This window comes from Acinonyx jubatus, chromosome B4 (genome assembly GCF_027475565.1).
Source record: "Acinonyx jubatus isolate Ajub_Pintada_27869175 chromosome B4, VMU_Ajub_asm_v1.0, whole genome shotgun sequence".
Classification (NCBI taxonomy): domain Eukaryota; kingdom Metazoa; phylum Chordata; class Mammalia; order Carnivora; family Felidae; genus Acinonyx; species Acinonyx jubatus.
This window is the reverse complement of record NC_069387.1, coordinates 21,528,910-21,542,665: the sequence shown is the minus strand read 5'-3', so window position 1 is coordinate 21,542,665 and position 13,756 is coordinate 21,528,910. Positions and strand designations below refer to the sequence as shown.

At 39.4% G+C, this 13,756-nt stretch overlaps 1 long non-coding RNA gene across 2 annotated transcripts in view; it reads right to left on the bottom strand.

Annotated features, from left to right (window-relative positions):
* Window positions 1-534: 534 nt before the first annotated feature.
* LOC106969751 (uncharacterized) overlaps window positions 535-13,756 on the bottom strand; it is a 53,860-nt gene continuing 40,638 nt past the window's right edge. For both annotated transcript variants that reach the window (XR_008299953.1, XR_008299954.1), the window contains exon 5: window positions 535-3,478. This is a non-coding gene — a long non-coding RNA (uncharacterized LOC106969751). The remainder of the gene's footprint in view (window positions 3,479-13,756) is intronic.

Below are 13,756 nucleotides of genomic sequence, written 5' to 3'. Positions count from 1 at the left end.
AGCATCCGACTTCAGCTCAGGTCACGATCTCACAGTTCATGGGTTTGAGGCCCACGTCGGGCTCTGTGCTGACAGCTCAGAGCTTGGAGCCTGCTTCGTATTCCATGTCTCTCTCTCTCTGCCCTTCCCCCAAATCATGCTCTATCTCTCAAAAATAAATTAACATTAAAAAATTTTTTCAAAGAGAAGTACATGTTCTTAGTCTTCCTGAATGGGGTCTCCAAAGGGACTAAAAATGCCCCATTGAAGTCATATGATTTTTGTCTTCTCTGACTAATTTCATTTAGCATAATACCCTCCAGTTCCATCCACATAGTTGCAAATGGCAAGATTTCATTCTTTCTGATTGCCGAGTAATATATATGGCAAGATTTCATTCTTTTTGATTGCTGAGTAATATATATATACCACACCTGAGGACTTTAAGAGACAAAACAGACGAACAAAAAGGAAGGGAAACAAAAATAATATAAAAACAGGGAGGGGGACAAAGCATAAGAGACTCCTAAATATGGAGAAAAAACAGATTTACTGGAGGGGGTGTGGGAGGGGGGATGGGCTAAATGGGTAAGGGGCATTAAGGAATCTACTCCTGAAATCATTGTTGCACTATATGCTAACTAATTTGGATGTAAATTTAAAACAATAAAATTTAAAAAAAAAGAATTAAAGATCTGGGAAAAACTTTTTAAAAAATGCCCCATTGGAAGGAAAAGGAAGAGACACATGGTGTCTTTATCATATAGCTCAAAAGAGTAATTGTCAAACAAGAAATATTATCAAATGGTTTCTATCATGAGCTGAATTGTCTCCCCCAACCAGGTTCATGTGCTGAAATGCTAACCACGAGTACCACGGAATATGACCATCTTTGGAGATAAGATCTTTAAAGAGGTAATTAAGTTAAATGAGGTCACTAGAGCAGATCCTAATCCAATCTGACTGGCGGTGTCCTTATAAGAAGAGGAAGTTTGGATCCAATTACAGAGGGAAAGATCAGGTGAAGACACAGGGAGAAGATGGCCACCTTCAAGCCCAGGAAAGAGATCTCAGGTTAAAACCCACTCTGCTAACACCTTGATCTCAGACTTTAAGACTGCAGGACTGCAAAAAAAGTAACTTCTGGGGCACCTGGGTGGCTTCGTCAGTTGAGCGTCTGACTTCAGCTCAGGTCGTGATCTCAGGGTTCACGGGTTCAAGCCCCACGTTGGGCTCTGTGCTGACAACTCAGAGTCTGGAGCCTACTTCGGATTCCGTGTCTCCGTCTCCCTCTCTGCCCCTCCCCCACTCATGCTCATTCTATTTCTCTCAAAAATAAATAAACATTAAAAAAAAATTTTTAATTAATTTCTGTGTCTAAGCCACCTAAGCTATGGCAACCCTAACAAACAAATATAGTTTCCCCTTTTGTCTTATTATTAGTCCTCTTTGTTAAAAGTGACACATATTCAGTGGACCAGAAGTTCCACGAGGGCGCACCCTGTCCGCTTTATTCACTACCAAATCCATGGTGCCCACCGTAGTGCCCAATATGCAGCAGATGCCCAAAAAGTATTTGTTGACTGATTACAGACAAATTTAAAATGACAAGCAAGTATTAAAAAATACAAATAATAGGGAATCCATTAATTGAAAACCATTATTTTCACAACGTATCATTTCTCTCCACCATCAAGTATTTCTCAAAAATATGCTCTGCATCTCTTGGAGATAGCGACTGAAACTTAATTTTTAACTACTTCTTAATTACTACTTTCTAACTACTACTCATTTTTAACTACCGTTGGGTATTTAAATTGCTTCCATTTTTGTCATAAATACCATGAAGGATATCCTCGTAAACATATGATTGTGTCCTGTCTCCTCAAAATAGATTTCTAGAAGTCAAGTGCTTAAATCAGGTGTATACACACCATTAAGGCTTTAACATACATGTCAAGTTTTTATTACATAGGGTTTTACCAGTTTATACTCCCCTATCAGTGTGTTGGGTTTCTAGCTTCCAATAATGATTATAATTTGAATATTAACTGGGCACTTACTATGTGTCAGATGACGCACTAAGCACTTTATAAGCATGATTTTACATAAATCTCCTAAACCCCCTTGGAGGTGGTTACTAATATTATCTGCATCTTACAGATGAGGAGAATAGTCTTAGAGAACATAAATGACATACCCAAGTTCCCTGTGCTAGTAAGAGGAAGAGCCTAGAAGCATAAACCAGTCTGTCTGATTCTAGTAACTCCCCGGTACCCTTTGCCAACACAGGGTATTGTTGTTTCTTTTCTCTTTGCAAACCTGATAGATAAACATAGAGGGCTGTCATTTGAATTTCAAGCTTATGAATTCGTTTGAGCCCATTTCTCCCTGTTTCTTGGTCATTTGCTTAACATTGCCATGTTCTTCCCGAGTGAATTGTCTCTGTTCCTCGCTTGCTCTGCTACTGAGAGCAACACCATGATAATTAAGCCTGGGAGCTGCCATGAACTCGCTGGTACTCATGCAGAACCCCCCCCCCCCCCCGAAACCTCATCTGGCACAGATCTGGAACAGGTACTTCAGCTTATAGGCATTGCGGTCAAATTTTCGGGATGGTGTCCTCATCTCGGGAGCCACACGCGTTTGGAGATAACCCACCCGGCCGCTGCTTTTATGAAGCCCTTTTCCTCTGCAACGTTGTCAAGTATTGCAACGGAATGGTGTCCTGATTCTTTTCGTACTGCATCGCTCTTGACCGGTCCCGACGCCTTTCCCTCCAATTGTGGAAAGAAAGAAAAAAGGAGGGAGAAAAGGCACAACCACCACTTCCTCGGGCTCACCTGTAGCTTCGTGTGATCGCCGCAGCAGGCAGCCCAGCCCTGAGCCCAAGGCACCCAGCAAGGACTCATCCATGGGGCTGGCAGTGGTGACAGGGAGGAGACAGAGGAGGATTGTTTTTATCCTGTGAACCAGTGTTCGCCGAGCAGAAACATTTACCTTGGAGATAGGTTCAATGTGTGGGATGGATAATTCTATGTCAAGGAGCTTAATTTAGGACAAGAGAAGGCACTAACGCAGAGTAGTCGCGCAAAGCTCCCCTGGGGCCCTGGGCTGTTGGGTCCCAGCGCTCCTTGCCGTGGGGCCGAGTCAAGGTTCAGTTCGTTAAGTGGAGATCACGTCTGCAAACCCACTCCTCGATGACACGGCAGCTTGAGTCTGGAGAGGAAGAGGTGCCAATATTCTCGGTTCCAAATTTAGAGTTAGGAGAGAGGGGCAACCCTTTATCTCCCCCCCCCCACCCCCGACAATTGCTTCGTGTGTTTGTTTTTGCCAATTTAAAGAGAAGGAGAAGACTTCTCTCCCCGAGCCCCAGTTCTCTGGCCTCCCCGGTGGATGCGTGCATTAAGACGTGTTGATCCTTTAATAATTAAGAGCAGTCTCCGGATTGTTGACCTCCTGCCTTATGCAGCTTATCAGCAGTCGCAGTCAGCAGCGTCTGTGGGAAAACCAAGCCGAAGGCAGGGAAACTGTTTAGGCAGCGGCATTATGCTGACGGTGACAGTTCCCCGGGCATGGCTCCTTCACCTGCTGAGGAGCTGCCATTCACGACAGCCAGGTGGCCGATAAAGCCCATGCCTGGGAGTTACTCTGTGCCCACGTCCCCCCCCCCGCCCCAGGGGTGGCCGGAGGAGTTGTGTCCTGCTTAGGACCTTCAGTTTAGATCATTCTGTTGCCACTATCAAATCATTCAAGTATCAGAGGTGACGCTGCTTTAAAGTCAGACTCCAAGGACGGTGTTATTAACATGCAGCTGGGAGCCAAAGAATGCGTCGTTAGTCTCTTTGAAAGGCCTTATAACACAAAGGAGCCAATTAGGGTGACCTTAAAGTAGTCAGAGAAAGCGGTTCCCACTCATCATTAGTGCCTCCAAGAGCGAACTTGCAAAAGAACCCGGCTGGCAGAAAGGCAGCGACTTCTCTTCCTCCCTTCGGCCTTGCGGGAAGGTGAGGGAAGGAACCGACTTCACCACACCCCAGCAAGACGCCCCGATGCTTCTGCACCTCTCAGCCAGGGCTCCGGGAGCCACACAGCTGCCCACGCACGCAAAGAAGGATCAGCTAAAGCCCTGCTCAGCCCCGTTCTTCTGTTGACCTGGATAAAGCCAGATAACCGTTTCATCTTCCCTGCCATCCCTAAGGGGATAAAGGGGGGCTGCTCAGTACCAGCTGAAGGCCGCATCTTTTATTGGGGTCTGCGACACAGGTGGACAGGGACACTACCCTCTTTTTTTTTTCTCCAGACGCCAGATGTGGCATAATTAGGATTCTAAAAAAAGATTAATCTAATAAATGGATCCCAAAGGCCGACTCACTCACATGCCTCCCCCAAGAAAGGGTTACTAGAGCCTAGACTGATACCAGTTTTACCCAGCAAACACTTTGTTAGAAAACATTACTTTTGATCTTTAAAAAAATGTCTGTTTCTTTTAAGTGAGAAAGAGAGAGCATGAGCGGGGGAGGGGCAGAGAGAGGAGAGAGAGAATTCTAAGCAGGCTCCTCACTGCCAGTGCAGGACCTACGAAGAGGCCTGATTTCATGAAGCATGAGATCGTGACCTGAGCCCAAATCAAGCATCAGACCCTCAACCCACGGAGCCACCCAGGTGCCCCAACATTACTTTTAAAACCACAGCCAGGGTTGTAGGTCATTTCATAAGCAAAAAAATACTTGATATTTTAAAACAAAATAAAACAGTTCTTCCGTCAGAAGAGAGAAGTACTACAGGTTCGGATACATTGTTCTATAATGACCTGGAAATTATAAATCTAGTTGAGTTTAACGAGGATACTCTTTATCCAGAATTACATCAAGTATGAATACTGAGACTAAATTCTAATTACCAGGAAAAGCTAATGACTCACCAAACAAATAAAGCTCATCGAACTCATTAGTAAAACTTGCTGATCAATCACTCAAATCCTATTTGGCCATCCAGAAAACCAAGAGTGTGAAGAGGCGGGGGTGGGGGATGGGACATGCAACAAAAGGATACTTCTGAGAATCCCAAAGAGTGACAGAGGGATGACAACGTCCATGGATATTTGCAAAAATGAAATTAGAGATGCCATCGGCCGCTAACATGCTAGTTTCTGAAACACCATGAACAAGGCCAGCCACTTCCTGATGGTTCTTCAAGGTGTTTCTAGCAAAGTTTATCTATTTATAGCTTCTGATTGCCACTACCCCCATTCAAGTGGCTAAGGCAGGGAAATATGACCTCAAATAGTTTTGCACTATTTCCTTTCCTCGGAGGAAATGGGTTTCAGTCTTCAAAATCAGCTCCTCGGCTAGACTTTCCTATTGACCCTTCCACAGTCAACTTGAGATGCCCCCCTGCCCCCAGAGGGAGGTGTCTCCAGGCAGGATGCACTGACTTGCACTTCTCAGCACTTGAACTTAACCCCCTCTTTGGTGGTTGTTTATTTTAAAAGTGAAACGCTCTGAAAAGAGCACCTATGATACAGACATTCAAAAGGAGTAAACACTGAGAAGCAAGGCACAAAGGAGGAGCAAGAGAAGCAGAAAATGCTGGAATAAAGATAGGAGAAAACAGTAGCTATATATGAAAATTCACCATGAGTGAAGAAAGCATCTGGACAGCTGCCAGACCCGAACAGGTAAAGAGACTTACTGAAAAAGAAAAAAAAAAAAAATTAATCAGCAGGGAGATGACAGAAATGGAAAGCTCAGAAGTTCATTAAGGAAGCTTACTTTTATCTTTTTTCTAGAGATAACGAATATATATTTTTAAACATACGAATATACCCCACTGGGGTGGGCATCAGAGGCGTCGTGGGCAGTCAGAAATATCACCGTGGCCCAAGGGTACTGAAGCCAGCCCCACTGCAGTATCCGTGCAGTCCACACGGGGGAGCCAGAGCTCCCATCCCTGTTCAGGTGTAACAAGGAGCCTCCCTGTTCTGGAGAGGCCCAACAGGAATCCGAGCTGTTACCTCCAGCTTAGTAGTAATATGGTAGTGCTCCCTTTCTCCTTCCAGAGAACGGTCAGAACTGCCAATTAAAACCAGATTTAAGTAAGATCTGGAGACTTCTTTACACTATATGAAAGTGTCCACATTTCAATAAAAAAAAAAAAAAAATCACCCATCATACCAAGAACCAAGATCGCAAACCAAGTGCAAAGAGACAATCAAAGATAGCCACCACCAAGTGACAGAGACGTTGGAATTATTTAACAAATATTTTGAAGCAACCATGATAAAAATGCTTCAAGAAGCAACAATGAAAACACCGAAATGAAAAAACAAAAAACTCTAATGAGAAAAATAGAAAGTCTCAGAAAAGAATTAGAAGACAATAAAGAAGAGCCAAATGGAAATTTTAGAACTGAAATTTATACAATAATTAAATAGTAAGCCCAGTGGATGGACTCAACAACAGAACAGAGAGGACAGAGGAAAGAATTAGTGAACTGAAAGATGGAACAGTAGAAATTATCCAATCTGAACAACAGAGAAAAAAAATGAAGAGAGACTCAGACCTGCAGGGCTATAAGAAATATCCAAGATTTGGGGCGCCTGGGTGGCTCAGTCAGTTAAGTGACTGACTTTGGCTCAGGTCATGATCTCACGGTCCATGAGTTCAAGCCCCACATCGGGCTCTGTATTGACGGCTCAGAACCTGAAGCCTGCTTCGGATTCTGTGTTTCCCTCTCTCTCTGACCCTCCCCCATTCATGCTCTGTCTCTCTCTGTCTCAAAACTAAATAAACGTTTAAAAAAATTTAAAAAAATATCCAAGATTCATATCATTGAATCTCAGAAGGAAATGAGAAAGTTTGGGCTAAAAATGTCCTTGCAGAAATAATGGCTGAAAACTTCCCAAATCTGCCAGGAAACATAAAGCTACAAATTCAAGAAGCTGAGTCAACCTCAAAAGAGATAAACTTAAAGAAATTCATGCCAAGACATTTCATAATTACACTTCCAAAAACTAAGGCAAAGAAAAATCTTGCAAAGAGCCAAAGAAAAATAGCATATTCTTTGCCTATAAAGAAAAAAACCTACTTGAACGACAGCAAGTTTCTTATCAGACCCCATGGAACTCTGAAGGAAGTGACACAATTTTCAGGTAGTGGGAGAAGAGATTGACAACCTCAAATCTAACACCCAGCAAAAATATCCCTGAAGCATGAAGAGGAAATCAAGACATTCTCAGATTAAAGAAAACAAAAAGAATTTGTCACTAGCTGAACTACCCTCGAAGGATGGAGAGAAAAAAATTCTCTAAATAAGAAAGAAATGATAAAAGAAGGAAATCTGGAACATCAGTAAAGAAAAAAGGAACAAAGTAAGCAAACATATAATGTAATGCAATGTTTTTCTTATCTCCTTGAGTTTCCAAATTGTTTTATGATTTTAGCAAAAATCATAACACTGTCTGATATGGTTCTAAATGTTTGTAGAAAAACATTTAAGACATTTATAGTCTATGCTCATTGTTTACAGATTCTATATTTGCCAATTCATCAGCTCATTAAAATGTATTTGTAACTCTCAAATTAATACTCGTGCCATTTTTACAAGTGCAGACTGGCAAAAAATTTGAGTCACTGACATACATGTTCTATGATGAGGCCAAATAAGGTGACATTCTGTCCTCTTAATTCTCATACTGTAAACAAATGCTCTTTGTCTACCTAGTGTGACATATTTTTTTGTGCTTTTTATTTATCAATTTGCTGTTTAAAATGGCCTCCAAGTGTAATGCTGAAGTTTTGTCTCACGTTCTAAAGTGCAAGAAGGTTGTGATGTGCTTTATGGAGAAAATACATGTGTTGGATAAGCTTCATTTAGGCATAAATTATAGTGCTGTCAGCCATGAGTTCAACATTGCTGAATCAACAATATATATTAAATAAGGTATCTTTAAACAGAAACATGCATAAAACAGGTTATGTATTGATGAAAATGAAACCTGAGGCTCAAAGGAATTTAACTCTGTATTTCCCTTGGGAGCAGTAATTTAGTATTTGCTAATTCAGTGTTCACAGAGACCTTATAGAATGTAACTACTGTGATTAATGAAAATGAACCGTACATTTTAAGCAAGGTAAGGTGAAGGAATGTAAAGAGAGGTGGAGTTTCTGTACTTCACTTGGACTGGTGAGACAATGACATCTCATTATTAAATGCAATACTTAAAGAAACAAGCAAACACATGACCTAAGGGGATATACTCAAAAACACTAAACAGAAAAATCAAAATGAAAAAATTTTCAAGTAACCCACATAGGGAAAAATTGGGAAATCAAAAACAGAGAGCAAATGAAAAACAAAAAAATAAAATAGTGGTAATAATCCCCAACATAGAAATCGCTATATTAAATGTAAATGATCTTTTAAAAGCAATTAAAAGACAGAGATTGGCAGAGTGAATTAACATTTGCTGGCTATATGAAACTCACTTCAAATAGAACAGTATAGCTAAGTTGAAAGTAAAAGGATGGAAAAAATATGTCACATACACATTAATATCAAAATCATAATATCAAAACAAAAAAAATTACCAAAGACAGAGAGGAACATTATATAATGATAAAAGGGTCGTTCCACCAAAAGGACACAGTGATCCTAAATATGCATGCATCAAACAACAAAGCTGCAAAATGTGAAGCAAAAACGGACAAATCTGAATGGAGAAAGATAAATTCAATTTATAGTCAGAAATGTCAACACCTCACTCTCAACAATCATTAGAACAACTACACAGAAAATCAGCAAGGATATTGGAGAACTTAACAACACCATCAACCAACAGGATCTAATAGACATTTATAGAACATTCCATTCAACACAGCCAAATGTACATTCTTTTCAAGCGCCTATGAAAGATATGAAAATAGACCAAATTCTGGGTCATAAAACAAGCCTCAAAAAACTTAAAAGAATTGAAGTTTTGTAGTGTTTTCTCCAACCACAATGAAGTTAAACTAAAAATCAATAGCAGAAAGATAATAGAAAAATCTCTAACACTTCAAAACTGAGCAATGCATTTCTAAGTAATCTATGGGTCAAAAAGAAAGTTTCAAGGTACATTTAAAAATACATTGCACTAAATAAAAATGAAAATGCAATGTATCAAAATTTGTAGGACATAGCTAAAGCAATGTGAAGGGGAAAACTTAGGGGTGCCTGGGTGGCTCAGTCAGTTAAGTGGACGGCTCTTGTTTCGGCTCAGGTCAACATCTCATGGTTTGTGTGTTCGAGCCCCAGGTTGGGCTATGCACTGACAGTGCAGAGCCTGCTTGGGATTCTCTCTCTGCCCCTCCCTTGTTCTCTCTCTCTCTCTCTTTCTCTCCCTGAAAATATAAATAAACTAAAAATGTGAAGGAAGAAATCTATAGTACTAAACACAGAGATCAGAAAAAAAGAAGTCTCAAATTAATGATCTAACCTTCCAACTCAAAAACATAGACAAAGAAAAGCAAAATAAATAAAATAGATTTATAAAATAAATATATTTATATATATATATATATATTTTATAAAATAAAAAGCAAAATAAATCCAAAACAAGCAGAAGGAAAAGAATATAAGGATAGCAGAAATCAATGAATTGAAAACAGAGAGAGAAAGAGAGAGGGGAGTAAAACAAAAACCCATTGAAAAATATCAACAAACTTGTAGCAAAACTGAAAAAAAAAAAAGACACAAAATACCAATACATGTAGGAATGGAACATGGAACATCACTACAGAGCCTGTGGACAGCAAAGTAGCAGCAGGTGGATGCCATCAACTCTACACACATACATCTGATAGCTTAGATGACCTGAATCCCTTCCTTGAAAAACACAAACTATCAGAACTCATCCAACAAGATATAGATCATTTGGACAGCCCTCTAACAATGAAAGAAATTGAATTCGCAATTTTAAATCTCCAAAAAGGAAATTCCCAGGCCTAGGCACCTCACTGAAGTATTCTACCAAACTTTTAAAGAAGAATTAACACCAATTGTACACAATCTCTTTCAGATAATAGAAAAGGGGAGAACACTTCCCAATTGATTTATGAAGGTAGCAGTACCTTACTGCCATAATCAAAGACAGTACAAATAAAGATACAGAATACAGTATATTAATATAGATGCAAAATATTAGTAAATAGTAATATATAAAAAGAATTAGACACCAGAAACAAGTGGGGCTTATTCTAGAAAGGTAGGGCTGGTTCAACATTTTAAAATAAGTCTATTAGCAGGCTAAAGAAAAAGTTACATGATTATATCAACTGGTGAAAAAGACATTGATAAAATTTAAGACACGTTCATAGTAAAAGCCCTCAGAAAACTAGGAATAGAGGGAAACTTCTTCTACTTGATAAAGTGCACCTAAAAATAATCCAGAGCTAGCCTGTACTTAATGGTAAAAGACTGACTGTTTTCCTAAAATTGGGAAAAAGGGAAGGATATTCAGCCTCACGAGTCTTACTCAACATAATGCTGGAAGTTCTAACCAGGGTAATTCAGACAAGAAAAATGAAGAAAAAAAAAAAAAGATTACAGACAAGAAAGGAAGAAATAAAACTGCCCATATTTGCAGACGACATGATTTTTACATATAAATGTCAAAAAAAAATCTACAAGAGACTCCCAGAGCTAATCAGGATACAAGATAAACACATAGAAATTCATTTTAAAAAACTAACAAATCTAATTTATAGAAAAAGAGATCAGACTTACGGTTTAGCAGAGGCAGCAAGTGGCAAGAGGGGAAATCAGAGGAAGGTGATGAAAAAGTACAAACGGCCAGTTATAAGATGAGTAAGCAGTAAGTATGTAATTACAGCACGAAGACTACAGCTAACACTGCTGTATGATATATAAGAAAGTCATTAAGAAGGTATATCATATGAGTTCTCATCCCGAGAAGAAATGTTTTCCTTTTTTCTTTCTTTTTTTTAATTGCATCTATAGGAGAAGATGGACATTAGCAGAGCCTATTATGTAGTCATTTCACAACATATGTAAATTGAACCATCATGCCACACACCTTAACCTTAGAACAGTGATGTATCTCAATTATTTCTCAATAGAGGTGGGAAAACATCAGGTGTATTTGTACATACCTGCAATGAACACATAGATACCCAATACAAAAATGCGATATCGTTTACAACCTCTCAAAAAATCAACATTGAGTGTAAATCGAACGAAACGTGTGGGACTTGTACGATAACAACTACATAACACTGATGAAAGAAATCAGAGATCTTCCGTGTTCATGAATTGAAAGGCTCAACAGAGTAAAGGTGCCAATTCTCCCCAAATTGATGTAATATAATTTCTATCCAAATCCCAGAAAGATTTTTTTGCAAACATTACACAAGATTATACAAAAAGCTATCTGTAAAGGCAAAGGAACTAGAATAGCTCACATCATTTTCAAAAAGAAGAAGAAAGTAAGAGGGATCCATCTACCTGATTTCAGGACATACTGTACAGATACTGTATTCAAAACAGGATGGTGCTGGTGAAGGAATATATACATAGATCAATGTAACGGAGTAGCGAACCCAGAAATAGACCCACACAAATATGCCCAACTGATTTCTGACAAAGGTGCAAAAGCGATTCAAATGAAGAAAAGATAGCCTTTTAAACCAGTGGTGCTGGGGCAATTGGACATCCACAGGCAAAAAAATAAACTTCAATCTGTCTCACACTTTACCGAAAAATTAACTAAAAATGTACCACAAAATTAAAAGTAAAATGTAGTACTGTGAAATTTTTAGAAAAAAAAGTAGGAAAAAATCTTCAGGATCTAGGCAAAGATTTCTTAGATGTGACACCAAAAGCATAACCCACAAGGTAAAAATTGATAAATGAGCCTTCATAAAATTTAAAAACTTCTGCTCAATGAAAGACTCTGCTAAGAAAATAAAAAGACAAGCTACAGACCAGGAAAAAAAAAATATTTGCGAATAACATGTGACAAGGGACTAATATCTAGACTATACTAAGTACTCTCAAAACTCAACAGTTAAAAAAAAATTAAAAATCCAATTAAATCATGAGCGAAAGACATAAAGAGACACTTCACCAAAGAAGATATAAAAATGGCAAATAAGCATATAAAAAGATGTTCAACATCATTAGCCATTAGGGAAACGCAAATTAAAACCATAATGAGATAGCCCTACACACATATCAAAATGGCCAAAATAAAAAATAATGACAACACCAATGCTGCCACAAAAGCTAAGAAATTGGATCATTCACACATTGTTAGTGGGAACGTAATATGGCCCAGCCATTTTGGACAATGGTTTGTACTTTCTTTAAAACAAAACAAAACAAAACAAAACAAAACAAAACAATCCTAAATGTGTAACTACGATACCGGCCAGCAATCAATATTCCTGGTTATTTATCCCAGAGAAATAAAGACGTAGGTTCACAGCAAAGCCTACACAGAAATATTTACAGTTGATTTATGTCTAGTAGCCCGAAATTAGAAATGGATGGATGGTGAAACAAATCGCAATACGTCCATACCAGAGCACTAAAAAGGAAGGAGCTACACAGCAACCTGGATGAATCTCTGGAGACTTATGTGGAGTGAAAAAAGCCAATCCCCAAAGGTGACAGACTATATGATTCCATGTATATAACCATCTTGAAATGGACAAAATTACAGAACCGGAGAGCAGATTAGTTGCCAGGGATTAAGAAGGGGGTGGGGCGCCTGGGTGGCTCAGTCAGTTTAGCGACCCACTTCGGCTCAGGTCGTGATCTCACAGCTTGTGAGTTCTAGCCTTTCTAGTCCTTCGTTCGGGCTCTGCCTGACAGCTCAGAGCTTGGAGCCTGCTTCCGATTCTGTGTCTCCCTCTCTCTCTCTGCCCCTCCACTGCTCATGCTCTGTCTCTGTCTCTCAAAAATAAATAAACATTAAAAACAATTTTTTTAAGAGGGTGAACTGGGGAGAAACTGGGGGTGGCTATTTTTATAGCAATATGAAGGACCTTGTTGGGGATGGAAATGTTCTGCATCTTGACTGTATCAACGTCAATACCCTGTTGTGATACTGTAGTGTAGTTTTAATTTTTTTTAATGTTTTTATTTTTTTTAAGAATGGGGAAGGGGCAGAGAGAGAGAGAGAGAGAGAGAGAGACAGACTCTGAAGCAGGCTTCAGGCTCTGAGCTGTCAGCCCAGAGCCTGACACGGGGCTCAAACCATGAACAGTGGGATCATGACCTGAGCCAAAGTCAGATGCTCAATGGACTGAGCCACCCAGGCGCCCCTGCATTGTGGTTTTACAAAAATGTTACCACTGGGGGGAAACTGCATAAAGAGTACATGGATCTCTCTGTATCATTTGTTAAAAACTGCACGCGAATATACCATTACCTCAAGACAAAAGTTTCGATTACAAAAAATGAATACAGTGTCCTCCATAGGAAAAAAAGGGGGAAAGAACCAACACAATGCATTTCAACAAAAGAAACACTGAAATGAATTTTTCTGTAATAGAAAACCATTCCAGTATTCCGGAACAAATTTTAGAGATTGTTCAGGGCAACAAAATTTTCATTTGCCCAAAAGCTTTCAGTGGTCCCCTGCAGCACATATCTTGCGTAACTCCATTTCCAGTCTTGCCATATAGTGGGCGTGTTCAACATTTGTTTGCCTCTATTAGCGACTTGATTTTCCCGCTGTAACTTGAACTTCAGACTAGAGCACTTCGTAAGC